General features: G+C 39.3%; 1 long non-coding RNA gene across 2 annotated transcripts in view; it reads right to left on the bottom strand.

The window, feature by feature from the left end:
- Positions 1-5,037: 5,037 nt before the first annotated feature.
- The window catches only part of LOC109490168, a 28,289-nt gene continuing 14,249 nt past the window's right edge, over positions 5,038-19,077 (bottom strand). The window contains exons 4-7 of one of the 2 annotated variants that reach the window (XR_004628973.1): positions 17,101-17,292; positions 9,795-9,877; positions 6,218-6,283; positions 5,038-5,554 (exon numbers count right to left, since the gene is read on the bottom strand). This is a non-coding gene — a long non-coding RNA (uncharacterized LOC109490168). Of the gene's footprint in view, positions 5,555-6,217; positions 6,284-9,089; positions 9,438-9,794; positions 9,878-17,100; positions 17,293-19,077 lie in introns of those variants that run through there. The other variant, XR_002143436.2, reaches the window with a different exon arrangement.

Below are 19,077 nucleotides of genomic sequence, written 5' to 3'. Positions count from 1 at the left end.
ATATCTTTCTCAGAATTATTGCCTCATTCCTGGCTTGTTCTGCTCTGCTAAGAAACTCCTGAAGATATGTCAAAATAAGTCCTCACTGGGACCATCACTTCAAATGCATTTTTCGGGATTTACACTAAAGAACATTAGTAGAGAGTTTCTCAATGTTCCTATTTCCTTAGTTATAAAATGGAGGAGTTGAATGAGAAATTCTGTAAGAATCTTTCAATTTATACATTATATGATTTGGCTTTTTCTAGAATACCACCTTCAGAGACTAGGACATATGCTTGTTGTAACCCTATTTTAATAAAGTCCTTATGGAACTTCATGTAACTAAAAGCCTTTGGATTAGGTCCAAGGTCATTAAAACTAAATTCTGTGATACAGTGGGCTCTATTCTGGAGAGATTTTAGTTTATAACATGTGTGCATTAAATAAAGTAATTTATAATGAACTAAAGCCTGAGGGAGATCTGACTATTTTTCAATATGTTCTGTTTCACCAGTCTTTCCTAGCTGGTAGAGTTGTCTGTAAAGGAATGTTACCTTGAAACTTCTATTAGTGGTTCCTATTTAAAGCTTCTCACGTCAACTTATTGTTTAAGCCTGAGAGCTGTTCTGAATTCTGTGTCAGGCAAATTCCGACATACTTTAGACTTTGGAAATATCATACGTCTCGATAACCATAATTACTTCTTCAAAAGCATTGCTTTGTGTTTTTTTCTCCCTCTGATGTGTTATGTCACAATAGCAACAGCTGACATTTCCCAGGCACGGAGCATGTGCCCAGCTCTATGCTCTGTGCATTACATGCATGATCTCATTTAATCTTCAGGGGAACCTTGCAAGGCGGTGCTATCATTACTTCCATTTTGTGAGAGAGCAAATTAAGGCTTTGGAAGGTTGAGTCTCTTGCTCCAGGTCACACAAGTGGTATAGTCAGGACCTCAACTACCAAGTTCATGCTTTTAATCACTCAGCTTTCTAGATGAGCCTGAGGGCACGGTTGACAATGAGGATGGCAAAATCTTCTGAATTTAGATGGGTGACCTTCACTAACAGAGCAACTAGAAGATTTTCAAATGTATTTTATTTGAGCATTGTAGATGTTTTGTAGAACTTGGAGATCCTTTTTTACAGCAAATATTTTGCTTTCTATAAGTCTGTTCACTGTATTTTTCTCAGATGGAGCTTAAATCTATTTTTATCAAAACTAACAATTCATCCGTGCTTTTAGAAAGTTTGGTAATTGTTTCTATTTCGAAATGGCTTATAAAACTTCCCTGGAGGATCTTTGCGTTTCATGCTTTTGAAAAATAAATTATTTTGAGTTCCCTCTGTCCTCAAAGAGCTATTATTACTAACTGAATCCTTAGCATCACAAATAGGCCAAAGGGTAAGAGGCTTTTATTGATACTGTTCATTAAAATATTCATAACTAGGAATTTAAGATGCATTCCCTGTTGAGTGTAATCAAGCTATTATTGTGTGTGTGTATCTTTACCTCCTTATTTTTTTAAGTAATTTTCCAAAGTATAAAAAGTGTTAGACTTTATAAGTAAAATGTGTACTTTTGCTTTGGAATAGGGTGGGAGATTGGGAGAGAGTGTGTGATAGAAGCTTTCTCCCCCTAATGTGCCCAGTCAATTGTTTAACCAATAATGGAGGCATGGGACAGGCATTGGGCTAGGTGCTGTGCTGAATACAGGGAAATAAAAGAATATATAGTCTCTGGGGCAACAGGATATATACTTTAAAGGAATAAAGGGCACCTTATAAAGTCTCAAAAGAATACTGGCAATGCTAAATGCCTTAAAAAAAGAAGAATTTGTATGGGATTGTTATGCAAGGTTTAACAGAAGAGATGAGAGTTGATCTTGTCCATGAAGGAAAAACAAGAATTAGATGGAGAGAGGGATACACTGAAGTAAAACCAGAAGCAGAACCATGACATCAAGAGATGCTCAAGACAATGACTAAGACCTCTAGGCTCAAGAGGAAAGTGTGTATAAGGTCAAAGTTAGAGAAAAAATAAGTATAGCTTGTATTCTGGTGGTAAAGAAGTCGAATGCTAATCCAAGAATCTAGGATCTTAGTCATCAAAGAGGCACTGAAAGTTTGAAAGTGGAAGAATGATATGATGTTGTTTAAGGATAATTTTTTTTCTTAAGATTTTATTTGAGAGAGAGAGAGAGCACAGAGGGAGAAGCAGACTCCCCGCTGAGTGGAGAGCTCTATGTGGGGCTCATCATGGCCTGAGCCAGATGGCAGATGCCTAACTGACTGAGCCACCCAGGTACCCCGTGTTTAGGATAATTTTTAAAGAAAGGTAAAATCATGATTCTCCAACAAGATAAAAAATAAGCATGTATTAAAGATTTTATTTAACTCACAATAAAGGAATGAGGCAGATGTTCAAAAGAGAATCCAAAGAACAGACACATCTATTGATCAGGAATACTGAAATAAATGTGCAAATAGAGCCAAAACTGATTTTTTTGTAGGTGGGGGGACTGTCTCTCTACTGCACAGGATTTATTGACATGTCTACAGACAAGATTTATTTTGCATTTTTATTAGCTATTTCCAACATTGAAAGTTGCAAGAATCAGAAAACCCGGAAGAGTGTAGAGTGTTGTGCAGGTTGAATTGAAAGGAAGACTGGAGATTTCTATATGGGCAGTTGGTAGTTTATAATGTGAATAGTATGGGAAGAAGGAAGAAGAAATACCAGATAGACAAGGAAATAAGTTGCCTGGATGTACTTGCATTATCAGTCATGAACTTACAAGGGAGAATGAGGAATCCATGATGAAACTGACATATGAATAAACTGTGGCTCTCCAAGGGAAGACAGAGCGAGAATGAGGATCTGCGAGAAGTCGTGCTCAGAAATTTGAGGGTAGGTACTGAATGTCTGGGGGCAGGGAAATAGAGGTGTACGATGAAAGAAGGATCATTCCAAGCAGAGAATCAGAGTGGTTTGAATTCAAGGGAAAGAGGATATGAAATTTAATTTTAGGATTGTGTCTCTGCATGGTTTTGTTTCTTTGCTAAAAATAGTTATTGTAATGGTTAGGAGTTTGGGCAATGAGACACTACCCACGAGTTTATAAATGTCTCTGCCACTCACTAAGCAGTTTAACCCTGAGCAGCATGCTCTTCTGTGCTATAGTTTCCTCAATGGTAAAAGGGGGCTGATAGCTTTATAACATTATTGAACTGTAGAGCACTTAGAACAATGACTGGAACTCAGGTAAGCACTCAATGAGTTTTCACTGCTATAATTATCACTAATTATATTAATGAGGCAATTCACTTTCCAGAGTATTTGAATACATTATGGTAATATTAGTCAGGGTTCTCCAGAGAAACACAACCATAGATCTGTATATATAAAGACATTTGTTTTAAGGAATTGGCTCCTACAATCGTGAAGACTTAGTGAGTCCAAAATCTGATAAGGAAAGCTGGCAGGCTGGAGACTCTGGAAGAGCCAATATGGCAGTTGAGTTCCAGTTTCTTCTTGTCAGTACTTCAACTGATTGGATAGGACCCACCCACATTATGAGAGACAAAGTCCACCCATTTAAATGTTAACTTCAAGAAGGGCCATATGCACCCCAATGTTCATAGCAGCATTGTCCACAATAACTAAATTGTGGAAGGAGCCGAGATGCCCTTCAACAGACAAATGGATAAAGAAGATGTGGTCCATATATACAATGGAATATTACTCAGCCATCAGAAAGAATGATTACCCAACATTTGCAGCAACATGGACGGGACTGGAGGAGATTATGCTAAGTGAAATAAATCAAACAGAGAAAGACAATTATCATATGGTTTCACTCATTTTTGGAACATAAGAAATAGCAGGGAAATCAACAGGAGAAGGAAGGGAAGAATGAAGGGGGAGTAAACAGAAAGGGGAATGAACCACGGGAGACTATGGGCTCTGGTCAACAAACTGAGGGCTTGAGAGGGGAGGGGTGTGGGTGATTTGGATAGGCCGGTGATGGGTATTAAGGAGGGCACATATTGTGTGGTGCATTGGGTGTTATACACAAACAATGAATCATGGAACACTACATCCAAAACTAAGGATGTACTGTATGGTGACTAACATAACATAATAAAAAATAAAAAAATAAACAAAATAAATCTTAAAAAAATAAAATAAAAAATAAATGTTAACTTCATCCAATAACACCATCATAGAAGTAGGCTAATTTTGACTAATGTCTTAGTCATTTCAGGCTGCTATAACAAAATACCATAGATGGTGGCTGAAATGACAATATTAATTTTTCATAGTTCTGTTGTCTGGGAAGTCCAAAATAAAGGTGCTGGCAGCCCCAGTGTCTGGTGAAGGCCCTCTTCCTGGTTTGCGGATGGCTACCTTCTTGCTGTATCCTCTTATTGTGGGGAGAGACAGAGCAAGACAGAGAGAGAGCACACTCTAGTCTCTTTACCTTTTTATAAGGACACTAACCTCATCATGGGGGCTCAGGACCTTGATAAACCTGATTACTTCCCAAAGACCCCAGCTTTTAGTACCATCGCATTGGGAGTTAGGGTTTCAACATATGGGTTGGGCGGGGGCTTGAGGGAGACACATTCAGCTGATAACAACCAAATATTTGAACACTGTGTCCTGGCTAAGTTAACACATAAAATTAACGATCACAGCGGTTAATCACTTTAGCCTTTGCATCCCAGGGTTTGCCTACTTGGTCCACTTACTTGCTGCCATGGTAAAGTATACTTATCATTGCATGCCATAAGTCAACCAGAGTGTGCTTCTTTCATTCTTTTGTCTCATATTTTAAAGGGTTTTTTTCTTCCCCTCTTGCATATTTAACTAGCAGGACCAGATGCTAAAGCGGAGGTCTAGACTTCTGGGGAGGTGTTCAAAAGCATCCTCTTTAAAACACATTCATGCATATGTCAACACGCACTCCTAATTCATAATGAACCCACCCAGGAATGAAAGCAAATGAGGCTAATGGAAATTTATTCAGATCATATTTTTACATTTAAAAAATCTTGTGTGAGATCTTACTGTGTGCTTCTTTTGGTAAAGTTTGAAGAGCTCCAAACTGAGGTTTATACTGTTCCTGATGCTAGCATTGCTGCTGTTCTTCTGTGAGATCCTTCATTTTTTCAACCAAGCTCTTTCTTGATAATAGCTGTTCTCATTCTGTGGCTCAGCCCCTGCTATGTACTCCTTTGGAAATGTTGCAGGAGCGGACGTCCATCTGTTTACCTCTTAATCATCCTGAGTCCTTACTGAGTGGCTCATTCTTCATTCAGGGATCTCTGGAGTGTATCTCAGTCACAGCCAGTATGCTAGTTTTGTGAGTGTAGTTTTTGGTATTTATTTTACAATGAAGGTCTCAGGTAAGAAATTATTTTCTTGTCCAAGGTTAATAAAAAGGCTTATGATAGAGTTTGTATTTCAGCTTAAGTCCAATGGTACAGTTATTTTCTTCCATATCGCCTGGTTAGAAGTTCTTTTTCCTGGCCTGTTGACTTGATACCAATTTTAGAGATCATTTTTCCTTTCAAAATATTTGAAAATGTGAAATTAACACATGCTAACTATAGTAAAATAATGAAAAAAATTATTAAGGAAAAGTTAACCATTTCCTTCCACCTCCCTGAGGACACCAATGCCAACAACTTGATGGGTATTCTTTGACCTCTCTCCAAGGTTGTAGAAACACACACAGTTTAGTGTTGTTGTTTTTATACATGGCATCACACACATTTATCTGCACTTTGTGTTTCCTTATTTAACAATATTCTATGGACAACCTTTCATGTCAACAGATGTATTTCTCATTTTTTTTTAAGATTTTATTTATTTATTCGACAGAGATAGAGACAGCCAGCGAGAGAGGGAACACAAGCAGAGGGAGTGGGAGAGGAAGAAGCAGGCTCATAGCAGCGGAGCCTGATGTGGGGGCTCGATCCCACAATGCCGGGATCACGCCCTGGGCCGAAGGCAGACGCTTAACCGCTGTGCCACCCAGGCGCCCCATGTATTTCTCATTTTTAAAATAGTTACTGTATTAAATTGAGTTCCCCCCCCCCCGCAAAAAAGCCTGAGACAAGGGCTTGCCTGCAGGCAGCTTATTCTGGAAAGTGATCCTAAAGACCAAGAATGGAGGACCAGAAAGAATAAACAGGAGAAAAGGGAAAGTCAGCCAGTGGTTCCTTACCGGGCAGGTCAGAACTGTGGGAAACCAGGACTTCCGAGAAGCAGTGTAGCATACATCTCAGATTGTCTGCTCAAAGGACAGGAGAGAAACCACTTATATGCTTGTTCCCACTCTCTAATAGTCAGGATAAGCCCTGTGTTCTTTTCAATTGCAGGTTTGCACCTGTGTTGAAATGGCTCTGAATTCCTGTAAATGCTCCAAATGTTGATGGACCGAGACTCTGGGCACAAATCAAGAAATATGTGATGCAGCTGAAGGAGGTTATACTGTCAATTATACCTATAAGCAGCTGGTTGCTACAGCAACAGCTGGAGTAAAATGTGGACGGAGAGGATGTGAGATGATACCCGGCAGATGTCTGAAACAACTGCATAATGTTCTGTAATGTGTATGTACCACATTTATTTAACTATACACAGTTGGATAGATATTTGCGTTGTTTCCAGTTTTATTTTTTGCTACCACAACGTTGCACTGAACATCCTTACACATATATTCGTATTAGCTGATACTTTTAGGGATATTTAACATATTCCCCAAAGTGGAATTACTGACTTGAAACACTTTTCATCTTTTAACTCATTCAGTCCTCCCCCACAGCCTAGTTATGATTACTGTCCTCATTTTTCACATGAGAAATCAGGGGCACACAGGAGTCTGGGAAATGGAAGCAGTTAGAATTTTTTAATGGATCCTAAAAGATTAGGTTCCAAAAACTTCTTGACTCTAAAAAAGAAAAGATTTTAATATGAAATCAGCATGTTTTTATTTCTGTAACCTGCAAATCATGTTTCCTTGCAGCCATTAGAGCATCCTATCTCCAGGGAGGGGGTGTGGGGGAGGCCACTCCCAGAAAGAGGAGGTTCTGATCTAGCAGAAATTTTTGTTCACACTGGCAGTTTACCTGGAAGGTCATGCCTGCGGTGGGGTGGGGAGAACGACTCTTAGTTGAGGACTACAAGGCAGATTGCTTGAGTCATAACTTTTTGCAGGGGAGAAGCCCTGGGCCCTGACCAAAATAAGAGAAACCACATTCAAGAACCCAACTTACACACAAGACAGCAGGGGAACCAGCTAGCAGGCTGACACAGGAATGGGCATGTTATAGGGCATGTAATTAGGGCTAGGTTACAGAAATCGTTGGTAACAAAATATCTCAATTTATTGAAGTAACTCTCAAACAAAATGTCTAGATTCTTAAAGGGAACTCAGGATCATGCTGTGACCCCAGTATTAAGGAGATGCTCTTCTAAGCACAAAAGAAGTGCTTAGGTTCAGATGAAACTAATAACGAACAAGTCACAATCTGAAGGTCCATTATGAGGCAGAGATGAGGAACCTAAGGTCTTCCAGTAAATTCGGTGGAATCTTGATTGCACTTGCTCTCTGATCCAGTCATAATCCTGAAACAAAGCCTCACCAAGGAATTACAGGTGGTTCCTAAATTCAATGTACTGAACTTCTAATGAGTATAATCAGTGTGTGAATACAACTAATTTGAACGTGATCTGGCATGTTGTGTTAGTTTTCTATTGTAACAAATTACCACAAGTTTAATGGCGACGCAATTTATTTTCTCACAATATCTGTAGGCCAGAAGTCCATGCGAGCTCAGCTGGGCTTTTTGCTTAGGGCCTTAGAAGGCTAAAATTAAGGTTCCCCTGGGCTGCATTCCTTACTAGAAACTCTAGGGAAGAATTTGCTTCCAATCTCATTCAAGTTGTTGGATGAATCCACTTCACTCTGGTTGTAGGGCTGAGGTCTGTTTCTTTGCTGGCCATCATCCAAGGCCCAGTTTTTGCTCTTTTAGCTGCCTGCATTCTTTTTCATGCTTTCCGTGCATTGCCCTCCAGCAATAAGGAGTCAAGTCCCTCTCAAGCTTTCCATCTCTCTGACCTGCACTTAGATATTTCAACTTAAATGTATCACTCTCCTCACCTGTTGTTTTTGTGTCTTGACGACTCCCAGCTTACCCACCTTGTCCCCACTACCAACCCCCTAACACCATACCCAAGAGCGATTCATAGTCCAGTGTTTCTGGTCTCAGTTCTTGATATCAACATTCTTAGAAATAAAAATAATTGCAATAAATGCATCCCAGAGTGCTGTTTGATTCTTACACACTTTGCATGTGCCATTCTCTTTACTTGGCATACCCATCGCAAGTTCAGACACCTCCCCATTCTGAAGCCCCTAATATAAGTGTTCACTCCCTATGCTGTGCTGCTCTGTGCTTGTACACACTCTTGTGGTTGCATACATTGCATTGCATTGTAAATAGCTGTTAATACATCTGATTTTCCTAGAAGTGCACTATGGGCTCCTTAGGAGTCCCTGCCTTTTCATCTTCATATTTGTCATACGTAGTAGAATGTATGGCTGGTGGTAATAGATACTGAAAAAAAAGAATCACTGTTGAAATGACTTTGAGTTTATCTTACAGGCAACAGGGGGTCACCAAAGTCAGTTTTTAAGTCAGTGAAAGATATCAGATAAGTGTTTCAACAAAATAATTCTGGCACCATGCTAGATGGATTGGAGGGAAATGAGAGACAGGTGGCAGAGAATCTATTTAGGAGGTTTCTTTATAATGAAAATGAAAGATGATAAAGGTCTAGCAGTGACCATGGAAACAGGAAAGAATGAATAAATTTGAAATTATGACAGGCATTATATCTGACTTATTGCCTGATTGGACGATGGAGATGGGGGAGAGAGGAGCCCAGGACAATGTTTTGGTTTGGGGCTTGGCTGATCAGATGAAACAAATGTTGAGTTAGGGAACTTAGAAGGAAGACTTTGCTCATGGGGGAAAAAATACTAGGTTTGGTTTTGAATGTTTGAGCTGGAGGTACTCAGAGACATACCAGTAGAAACGTCTAATAGGCTGTCAGAAGCAGAGGTCTAATATAAAGAATGTCTTACAACATTCTTCCAAATATGTATATTGATTAAAAAATGTTTAAACAAATTTATAAATTATTTATTAACTTTTATTTTTTAAAATCGAAGGCTTTATCTCATTCTGTACTGTCCAGGCATAGTACTTGATACTGTATGCTGAGAATCAAGAATGGAAGAATTAAGTTGACAAGGTGTTGGCCCTCCTTGCCCCTCCTTCATTCCCATCTCCTCAGTGAGGAGGAGCACACGCGTACACCATGTATCACCGTGGAAACAATGGATACACAGAGGTCAAGAATGGAACTTGCTCAAGGTCCTATGGGAAAGAGTAGTGGAATTTAACTGCAGTTCCTGACACCTAAAATGTAAACGTGTATCTCAAGAGAGCATTCAACATAGAGTTTGACTTTCTCAAAAGACGTTGAAGAATCTCTTCAATCTAAAAATACGGGTCTAACAATAATGGGTCCTTGAAAAGCTGTCTTTTTTTTTAGATTCAAAATATTTAATAAAATATTTTAAAAATCCCAGCTGTAAAGTAAACCAGCTCTGCAGAGAAAGGGTTATCACAATATAAAAAAAGAAACTGATAAAGAAACTAGGCTTAGGCAAGTCCAAGGCCATCTTAGAAAATTGCACATGATTGTAAATAACGATTGAGTTCTATTTTTACCTTCTTCTGTTTTTCCGTGTTCATTATCCAAATCCATTAGGCAAAGTAGCACAGCAACTGAATATATTTTGTTGAACCTACAACTTACACACAAAAAGGCAAAACATGGAAAATCACATTAATGAAACATAATTTTGGGAAATAGGGAAATATTAACTCCAAATATTGCGAACTGTAGCTCCAAGAAGCATTTCAATGATGTTCTCCCCATCATACTTTAGGACAAGAAAGACCTTTTATTAAAAATCCCAAGGAAAAGAGTCCATTATCTCCTGAAGGGCTGTCTTAATGATACTATTTTCCAGAGAGTATTATGCTCTTGAAAACCTGTGACATTAGTCCTTTAGTTATCTGGATTCTTGCAATTCTAGACAAGACATTTAAGGCCACCTGTCCTCTCTGAATAGAAGAGGCTAAGTGACACATGTGTCCCTGAACAGGATGGGAAAGAGAACCCATGAGGGATATTGCATGAAGCAATCATTTCCCTGAGGAGTCTGATTGCACTGTCCAGTTTTGGTGCCTGGTTAGTGTCTCTAAACATGGATTTAATTGTACTGTGATAGCATGTTCAGACTCACCAAGGATATAAGAACAAGTAACAGCTTTCTCACCGGTAAGGCATCTTATTTACCTAGTGCTTGCAGGCTGCATAGAAACCACAGACAATAAATCTCTCTTGAACATTTATGAGATTTCTTTTTAAAATGCAGGAAATGTAGCCCTCCTACAGATTGCAAGCAATTCTAGCAATTCTAAACTCTTTCCTAGGAGATTTCTCCTTAAACTCTTTGTGCCAAAATGCAATTTATTTTGAGTACTTTTGAGTTTCTTAGGACTTTAATGAGTTTAATGAATGTTTGGCTGTCATTTTTACATCAATGTTGTCTATTATGAATAGCCACAAGCTTTAGAGGCTAGTTCTCTGTTACAGTCTACCAGACCAGTTCCCTCCCTGGCTGGTAGGTGAACATTAGGCATTTTTAAATTGTTTGATTCTGAATGTCATATGGTACAACAGTAAGAAGTACGTAATCTACTACGCTGTGTGGTGGGTATCCAGAAGTAGAAAGAAGTTCATCAAAGTGCTGGCATCTGCTTGTGCTCCCTCATTCTGATCTCCTCAGGGAGGAGGAGCACAAATGCCTGTCAAGGACCACTGTGGACAAAATAGACAAAGTAGAACCAAAGACGGTTTTATATTAATGCAGATGCTGGGTTGGGTGCCTATAAGATACTGTGTCACTCAGGTCAGGGGATTGGAGACTAAAGCTTTAATGGGGGAAGTGAAGGGAGCACATGTGGGCGTCCTGGAGGCCGTCTTTCTCCCTTTGTCATACTACTGGTGAGAGCTGAGTGTACTTCCGACACCCAGCTTTATCGAAATATAATTGACAAAAACTGTGTACATTTATGGTGTACAACATGATGTATCGATTTATGTACACATTGTGAAATGGCTACCATAATCAAATTAACATATTATCACTGCACATAGTCGTCATTTTTGTGTGTGTGTGCTGAGAACATTTAAGATCTCCTCTCCTAGTAAAGTTTAAGTATACAGCACAGTATTGTTAATTATTGTCTCCATGGTGTACTTTAGATTCCCAGAAGATTTTTATCCTGCATAACGAAAAGTTTGTATTCTTTGACCAACATTTCCCCATTTCCCCTGCTGCTCAGCCCCTGGCATTCATCATTCTACTCTCTACTTCTATGAGTTTTACTCTTTTGAATTTCTCATGTAAGTGAGGTCATGAAGTATTCGTGTTTCTGTGTCTGGCTTATTTCATTTAGCATAATGCCCTTAAGTTTCATCCATTCATCCATATTGTTGCAAAATTTCCTTCTCTTTTAAGACTTAATAATATTCCATTATATATATGTAACCTATTCTCGTTAGCCATTCATTCATCCATAGAGACTCAGGTTGATTCTATATCTTGGCTATTGTGCGTAGTGCTGTAATGAACATGGGAGTGCAAATATCTCTTCAAGATACTGATTTTATTTCCTTTGGCCATGTTCCCAGAAGTGGGATTGCTGGATCAGATGGTAGTTCTATTTTTAATTTTTTGAGGAACCTCCATACTGTTTTCATAATGGCTGTACCAATTTACATTCCCACCAACAGAGTACAAGAGTTCCTGAGCTGGGTGTATTTTATGCAAGTAGAAAAGCTCTGTTTTAATGAGAGGAATGCCAGGGTGAGCCATATGGGAAGAGAGGCACGATCAGACTTCCAGGTTTAGTTTGGCTCCAAGCTTAAAGGAAGTGTGACAAGAGAGAGAGGCCAGGTGGTCTGTGAGGCTCTGGTACTGTCTGACTTGCCTTCCTAGGTAGGAAAGAAGATACATATTTAAGTCAAAAGACCTTGCTGTGGATGAGGAGTGTACACTGGTCTGAGCCATTTCTGAAACCCAAGGATAGGTGCCCATTCAGTTGAGGAGGGAGATGCTCTAGCATTTGACAGAATGACCTCTTGAAACAGCAATATCTGTAAAATTCTCAGCACTAACTACAAACTGCAAAATGGAAAACAAGTTGGTTTCAGAAAGAGAGAATCATGTACTAAGCCATAGATAGCATCCTGATTTAGATATTCTTGTTAAAAAAATAAAAAGACAATGATAAAGTTTGTCATGTGGTATTAGAGAAAATCTCCCTATTCAGCTGTAGGATTCTTCAAGACAATTTGGTTTCCACCTGGCTGCCCAAAGAGAATTGCTTGGCTGCTATAGCAACTGTAGTCCCTGAATGTATGGCAGTTGACAAAAACACTCTTTATACGCTGATTTTTATGCTTAGCAACGTAGGCTGGGCTGGTGGGCTGGATAAAATAACCAGCTGGATGATAAAATTGCTGTACGACAGTGTTGTCACATCCCTTTATCTCAGACCTCACCTTCCAGTCATCCCCAAATCCCATCAGCTCCACTACCACCCCCACCCCCAACTAGCCACCATCATCCCTCACCTGGATTCTTGCAGAGGCCTCTGAATTGCCCTATTTGCACTCGTATATTTCTTCCTTCTACTCTCAACAGCTGTCAGAGTGGTCCTCTTAAAATCTGTCAGATTCCTGTCTTCCTTTGATTTAAACCCTCCAGTGGTGTAATAGTCAGCCCTTGCTTCAATAAGGCTGCTGAACAGACCACTCTGACTCTCAGTAGTTTACAGCAGCAAGTCCACGGCTCAGCTGGGGTGACTCTGTTTCAGGCTTCAGGACGGGTTCTGATGTGCTCCATGAATCTTACTCTGGGACCCTTGCTGACGGGACAGTGACAGTCTTGAGCTTACTCTTCAGATGGTAATCAGGGGAGCTCCAGAAGCCAAGACAACCCACGTGAGCACACGTAAGGCCTCTGTCTGTGTCACATTAGTGAACATTCCATTGACCAAAGCAAGGCATATGTGTCAATGGTGTAAGGAAATACACGTTACACACGTGGGAGGGGACTGCAAAGGACTATAGCCAAGGGTGTGTGTAAGTATATCATCCTATTACCAGCAAGTGAAAAAAAATGGGACCAATAATCAAAGCTCCCCAGAATTGCTTCTGAGAGCTCTTGGGGGTGGTGGGGGGGGAAGAGTTCTTACCACAGTTTACAAAGGCCTATCCAATCTGGTCTCTGACCACCTCTAGGAAGTGATTTTTCTACCCCTTTTCTCCTTTCTCTCTGTTGCAGATGCTTTGGTTCTTTTTCTATTCATCGAACCCTCCACACACGTTCTTGGCCCCGGACTTTCCCATTCATTATTCCTGCTGCCTGAAATTCTCCCCACACTCCTGCAAGCTCACTCTTGTTCATCTCATTCTGGCCTCTGTTGAAATGTCATTTCCTAAGAAAAGCCTTCCCAGGCCCCATGCTTCACCTAGCAGGACTTGCCACACTCTTTCTTCACAACCTGCTCAATTTTTTTTTTTTTTTAAACAGCACTAGCTGTTTATTTGGTTTTTCTCTGTCTATTCCATGAGAAAGTAAGCTTGACGAAGGCAGAGCATTGATGCTCTCAACACAGAGCAGGGGCTCAAAATATAAGTGTCAAATGAATGAACAAACTGAATTTCAGTATCTGTCAGGTCCTACTGCTTCTCTATCGCTCTGCACAACCTGCAAAGTCCTGGGAGTACACCAGCACGTGGCCTGGGAAAGACAGAACACTCACAGGCCAAGGGCAAGGTGTTTTTGCTTTTGTTTTTTCCCTCTTTGGTTTCTTACAAGCTCCTTCCACCGATGTAAAATATTGATCTCAGAGTCATTTTTTCTTGTATTTCCCCTTCCAAGTAGCTCGTGTCAGGTTTTTGAAATTGAAGAAGGCCCAAGGCTTTTGTTATGAGCACCTATCAATCATTGCTGGAGTCGATGCACTCTGGATTGTTTGTGTGTCTGCGTATATTAGGGATGGGCAAACCGTTAATATTGGGTGCGAAGTTTCCAGCTTCTACTTTTTTGTTTTTGCTTTAATTATTTTTGAGGTGTGGAAGTTCCCTGTCATGAATAAGGCGTGTGTATATCTGAACATACAACAACTCTTATTCTCTAGCTCTAGGGGTTTGACCCAGAGTGAATAATCTGGCCCTTGAGAGAGGTATTGAAGAGAGTACTTTCAGAAATAGGATATCTTAAAAAGACGTATGTAGGGAGGACTGGAGATGCCAGAAGGCCTGGTTTTACTGGGAAGGCCGGATGATAGCATTCACACCGTGGGCAGAGAATTATTCACATACGTGTGTCAACCCTGCAATACCTTGTGCCTGCTCTCGGGGCAGGCCTGGCCAAATATCAGCTGTTAAGAGGGTCGCGTGTGCGGTAGAAGGATGGAAGTCATTTCCACAAGAGAGCTCAATATCAGTGCGTGATTGGAGATGATATGCAGAAGAAGAACTGCGATTTGGAGCGTAGGGAACAAAGCCTAAAGTCCGGAAGTGGGACGGCAGCCAGTCAGTGTGTCGGAAGGAACACGGAACAGGTTAAGGTTCAGCACAGAAGATCAAGGAAAAACAGCAAGGTACAAGGGGGCAGTTCTGAAAGTCATTCTGTAAATGCCCCAAGTGTGCCTCATACTTCTTTTAGGTATAGCCTGTAAGCGAGTTGGAGCTGGTATATCAGATGTGTGTGCTCAGTATTTTATAGAGATTATGGTTCAATTTATTTGTTTGTTTGTTTTTAGGATTTTATTTTTAAGTCATCTGTACACCCAGCGTGGGGCTTGAACTCACAACTCCAAGATCAAGAGTCACGTCCTCCACCTACTAAGCTGCCCAGGTGTCCCTCAATTTATTTGTGTTTAGTTGCTATTATTGTTTAGGTGAAAAGGCATCATTCGAGTTAGATAGGTGTGTAAAGGTTCTAGTATTGGAAGGAATCTGAGTTGCAAAAAAAAAAGTAAAATATTCTCTTCCACCTCAAGTCATTTGGTGTGTCCTAATTTAGTCCTAATAAGGTGTGTCCATTTAGTCCTAATAAGGAGCAGAAATGATGCCCATTACTCCAATCAAAGGTAAAAAAGAAAAGGTATAAGAGTAGATAATTAGGTCTGTTTTGAAACCCAAATCTCTTCTTTCAGAACTCTAATGATGTATTTAGACCCTAATCGACATGACATTTAATGGAATATATATTTATAAATTTTTAAAGTACACGGTTTAAGTAAAATATTTCTGTATATAACCAATAAATATTGCAACATCTTTAAATTTTAATTTATCATCACCATTATTGTGTCTTTATTTGTGGCTTCAGCTCAGTATGCTGAGATAAAGGACAAACATTTGAAAAATAATAACATGATTATATTGGCAACATTAAAGATAATGGTAAGCAAGCAGGCCTTATTCATGTAATTGTTTGGGGCATCAAATACTTTTAAACAAACCCTGGTTAAAACTGCATTTCATGAATTCACACTCATTTACTAAGTTTTTTTCCTTTATGTAAAATCACATTGCCTAGGGGGAAACCTTCTATTTGAGACACTGATAAGACACACTTTCTAGGATTATCTTGGGTTCATATAATCTGTTTCTGCTCTGCCTGAGAGCATTTTATTTCCATCAGTTTCCTTTTCTACATTTTCCCTCTTTCCAAATTAGTTTTAGGCAGTGGATACTTATATATCAATTGTCTTCAATAATATAAGTACTTCTTTTTTTATTCATGCCAACTCTTTATCATGGTGTCTGGTACAAGATAGATACTCTCTAACTTTGGTATTCATACTATCCCCAGACTAACACATTTCCTTGTCGTTTTCCATTCCTCCCTCATTCAACAAATATTTACTGAGTTCCAGTTAGGCTCATAAAAAGTTGTATGATAATGAACTACCCCACTGGGCTGCATTCTTGCCGTGTGCAGGGTCAAAGCCAAGACTACGATCAAGTTATATGGTTCAATTCTAACAGAATTGTAACTTTTCCTTTTAGTCGTCTAACTTTTTGTAAGAAAAAACTCCTACTAATTTCCCAAATTCTCTATGTCAAAATATAAAATTATTACTCATTATTTATTTGTAGTATTTTTTTCATTATATAACATTATTAATTTGTACACTGGTGTCTGTATTAGTTATCTACTGCTTTGTATCAAATTACCCTCAAACCCTAACAGCTTGAAACAACAAATGTTTACTATCTCATAAAGTTTCTTCAAGTTTGGAGGCCAGAAATGACTTAGCTAGGTGGTTGTGGCTCAGAGTTTCCTTTGAGATTACAGTAAAAATATCACCCAGGGCTGTGGCCATCTGAAGGTTTGACAGGGCCAGAACGTCTGCTTCCAAGAGGCTCAGTCACGTGACTTTTGGCCAGAGGCCCCAGTTGCTTGCCACGTAGGCCCCTCCATAGGGTTGTTTACATGGTATCTAGCTTTTCCCAGAATTAGCAACCCAAAAGAGAGCAAGATAAATTTAATTTCTGTCAAATGAAGAGCAAAACTCTATACTCTTAAATAAAAGAAACAATCTATTAATAATGGTTTTAAAAAAGAGAGGAGGGGGCAAACAGACAATGCCTTTTATGACTTATTCCCAGTCACTTGCAACATAGTCTGTTCTTTGTGAGTCATTAAGACCAGCCCACACTCAAAGGGAGGAGAATCGGGCTCCACTCTTTGAAGGGAGAAGACAAGAGTCTGTGGACATATTTTAAAACTACTAAAATCATAGCACCATCAAAGCATTCTGAGCCATCTCCTCACTTTCCTAAATGAGGAAACTGAGTCCCAGAGATGTGATGACACTACGAGCTCTCACCACCCTCACACTTCTATCCTATATGGAGTTGAAGACTTTCCTTTTTTACCTTAGGTCTTGGAGTTTTCTGGCTTCTGGGTTTTATTGAGGTTCATTGTCCTTTTCACTTCTTTCCATCTTCTATCCTATATGGAGTTGAAGACTTTCCTTTTTTACCTTAGGTCTTGGAGTTTTCTGGCTTCTGGGTTTTATTGAGGTTCATTCTGTCCCTTTCACTTCTTTCCATCTTCTATATAGTCAACTAAATAAAAATACACATTTATCAATAAGTTCTTCATAAACAAAGAACACTTATTACTCATATTTGTAACCCAAATGCCTGGCATAGAGCCTGACACACTGTAGGGACTCAAATGTATATTAATTTGAGCTAACTGGTTAATATTTGCTCATCTCTCACTGACATACCTTTCAAATTGGTGTGCTCTTGTCTCAGATTAAAAATAGCCAGAGGAGGGGCGCCTGGGTGGCACAATCATTAAGCGTCTGCCTTCGGCTCAGGGCGTGATCCCAGCGTTCTGGGATCAAGCCCCACATCAGGCTCCTCCACTAGGAGCCTGCTTCTTCCTCTCCTACTCCCCCTGCTTGTGTTCCCTCTCTCGCTGGCTGTCTCTGTCAAATTAATAAATAAAATCTTTAAAAAAAATAAAAATAAAAAAATAAAAAATAAAAATAACCAGAGGATATCTCTTAATTCTGTTTTACAGTTTATAAGTAAAGAGTGTGTACATTTGATCATGAAGATATTGAGGCAAATAATGCTATTATTCTACTAAAGGAATCGTGTGGTAGGAGGTTTAAAAAAAAAGGCAGATTTATGAAAGGAAATGAGAATACTTAAAGTGTTCATTAATAACTATAGAATTGAAATTGGTAACAAATAGAATCTGTCTAAAAAACGGAATCAGCTACTTCTTAGACGTTAAGGTTTAACAGCTAGCGTGGATAACGGTACAAATTTTATTCAATAGATGAATGTGAATGAATGAATGTGAAAGGAAGACATTCCCTTTTATTCTCTAATCCGTCTACCAGAGCGAAACAAAATCCCAGAAATACAGTATCACTGTTGAAATAAGTCTATATGCAAGAGCTAAGTCTCCTTGTTAGCTATTAGCTGATTCTAATTATCCTATTGCTCTTGGGGAGCACAGCCCATCTCCAAACCAGGTCTCTGTGTCCACTAGGGAGCGGTCTCCAGAGAAGGTCCAGGGATTAGCAGCAAATGGGGACTGAAATCCCACTGTAGCCCTACCTTACACTGTTCTCTTTAGTAAGGTAGTTTTTCCACTGCTATGAGCTACTCATGAATGTATTCATTTATCCACTAATTGCGAAACACTGTCTACATGATTCACATAATGCTGAGGACCTTAACCAGTTAAAAACAATAAATATGGCATTTCTTATGGTACTAAATGTACCATAATAATATTCACTTCCTTAGTATTTTCCAATGGACAAGATAATTCATGCGTCTAACCTTCATTAGTCGACATTGCCAGAGTAGATATTATCCCCATTTTACAGATGAGGTAAGTAAGACTTAAAGCTTTTAAAGGATGGGTCTTAGATGGCAGGCTAGCAAGTGACAAGCCTGAGCTCAAATTCAGGTAGTCTAACCATATGTAGAACACATTTTCTGTTCACAAGACATAATAGCACCTAGCAATAGCTGGTGCTCAAAAATGTCCATTGATTTGAAAACAAGGACACAATTGCTAAAGTTCAAGGACATTTATAGCCTTGAGTGAATGTTACAAAATAAATTTTTCTCTGGATCCCAACTGTGGAATGTGAGATCAGTTACATCTCAAGGCAGTCTGTCAGGCCTCAGGAAAGGAACATGGGAAAAGTGTCTGTGGGCCAACAGTGTCCTTACACTTAAAAAAAAAAAAATGCATTTAGTAGAGTTAAAAGTGTGGTTAGTCCCCTTATCACTTATCATCTTTTTTGCTACTTTCTCTTTTTTTTATTCATCATCTTATTTTGCCTACTTTCCTTGATTATTTTTGGTCTTAGTTCC

This window comes from Ailuropoda melanoleuca, chromosome 11, assembly GCF_002007445.2.
Source record: "Ailuropoda melanoleuca isolate Jingjing chromosome 11, ASM200744v2, whole genome shotgun sequence".
Classification (NCBI taxonomy): domain Eukaryota; kingdom Metazoa; phylum Chordata; class Mammalia; order Carnivora; family Ursidae; genus Ailuropoda; species Ailuropoda melanoleuca.
This window is presented reverse-complemented; position numbering and strand designations above follow the sequence as displayed.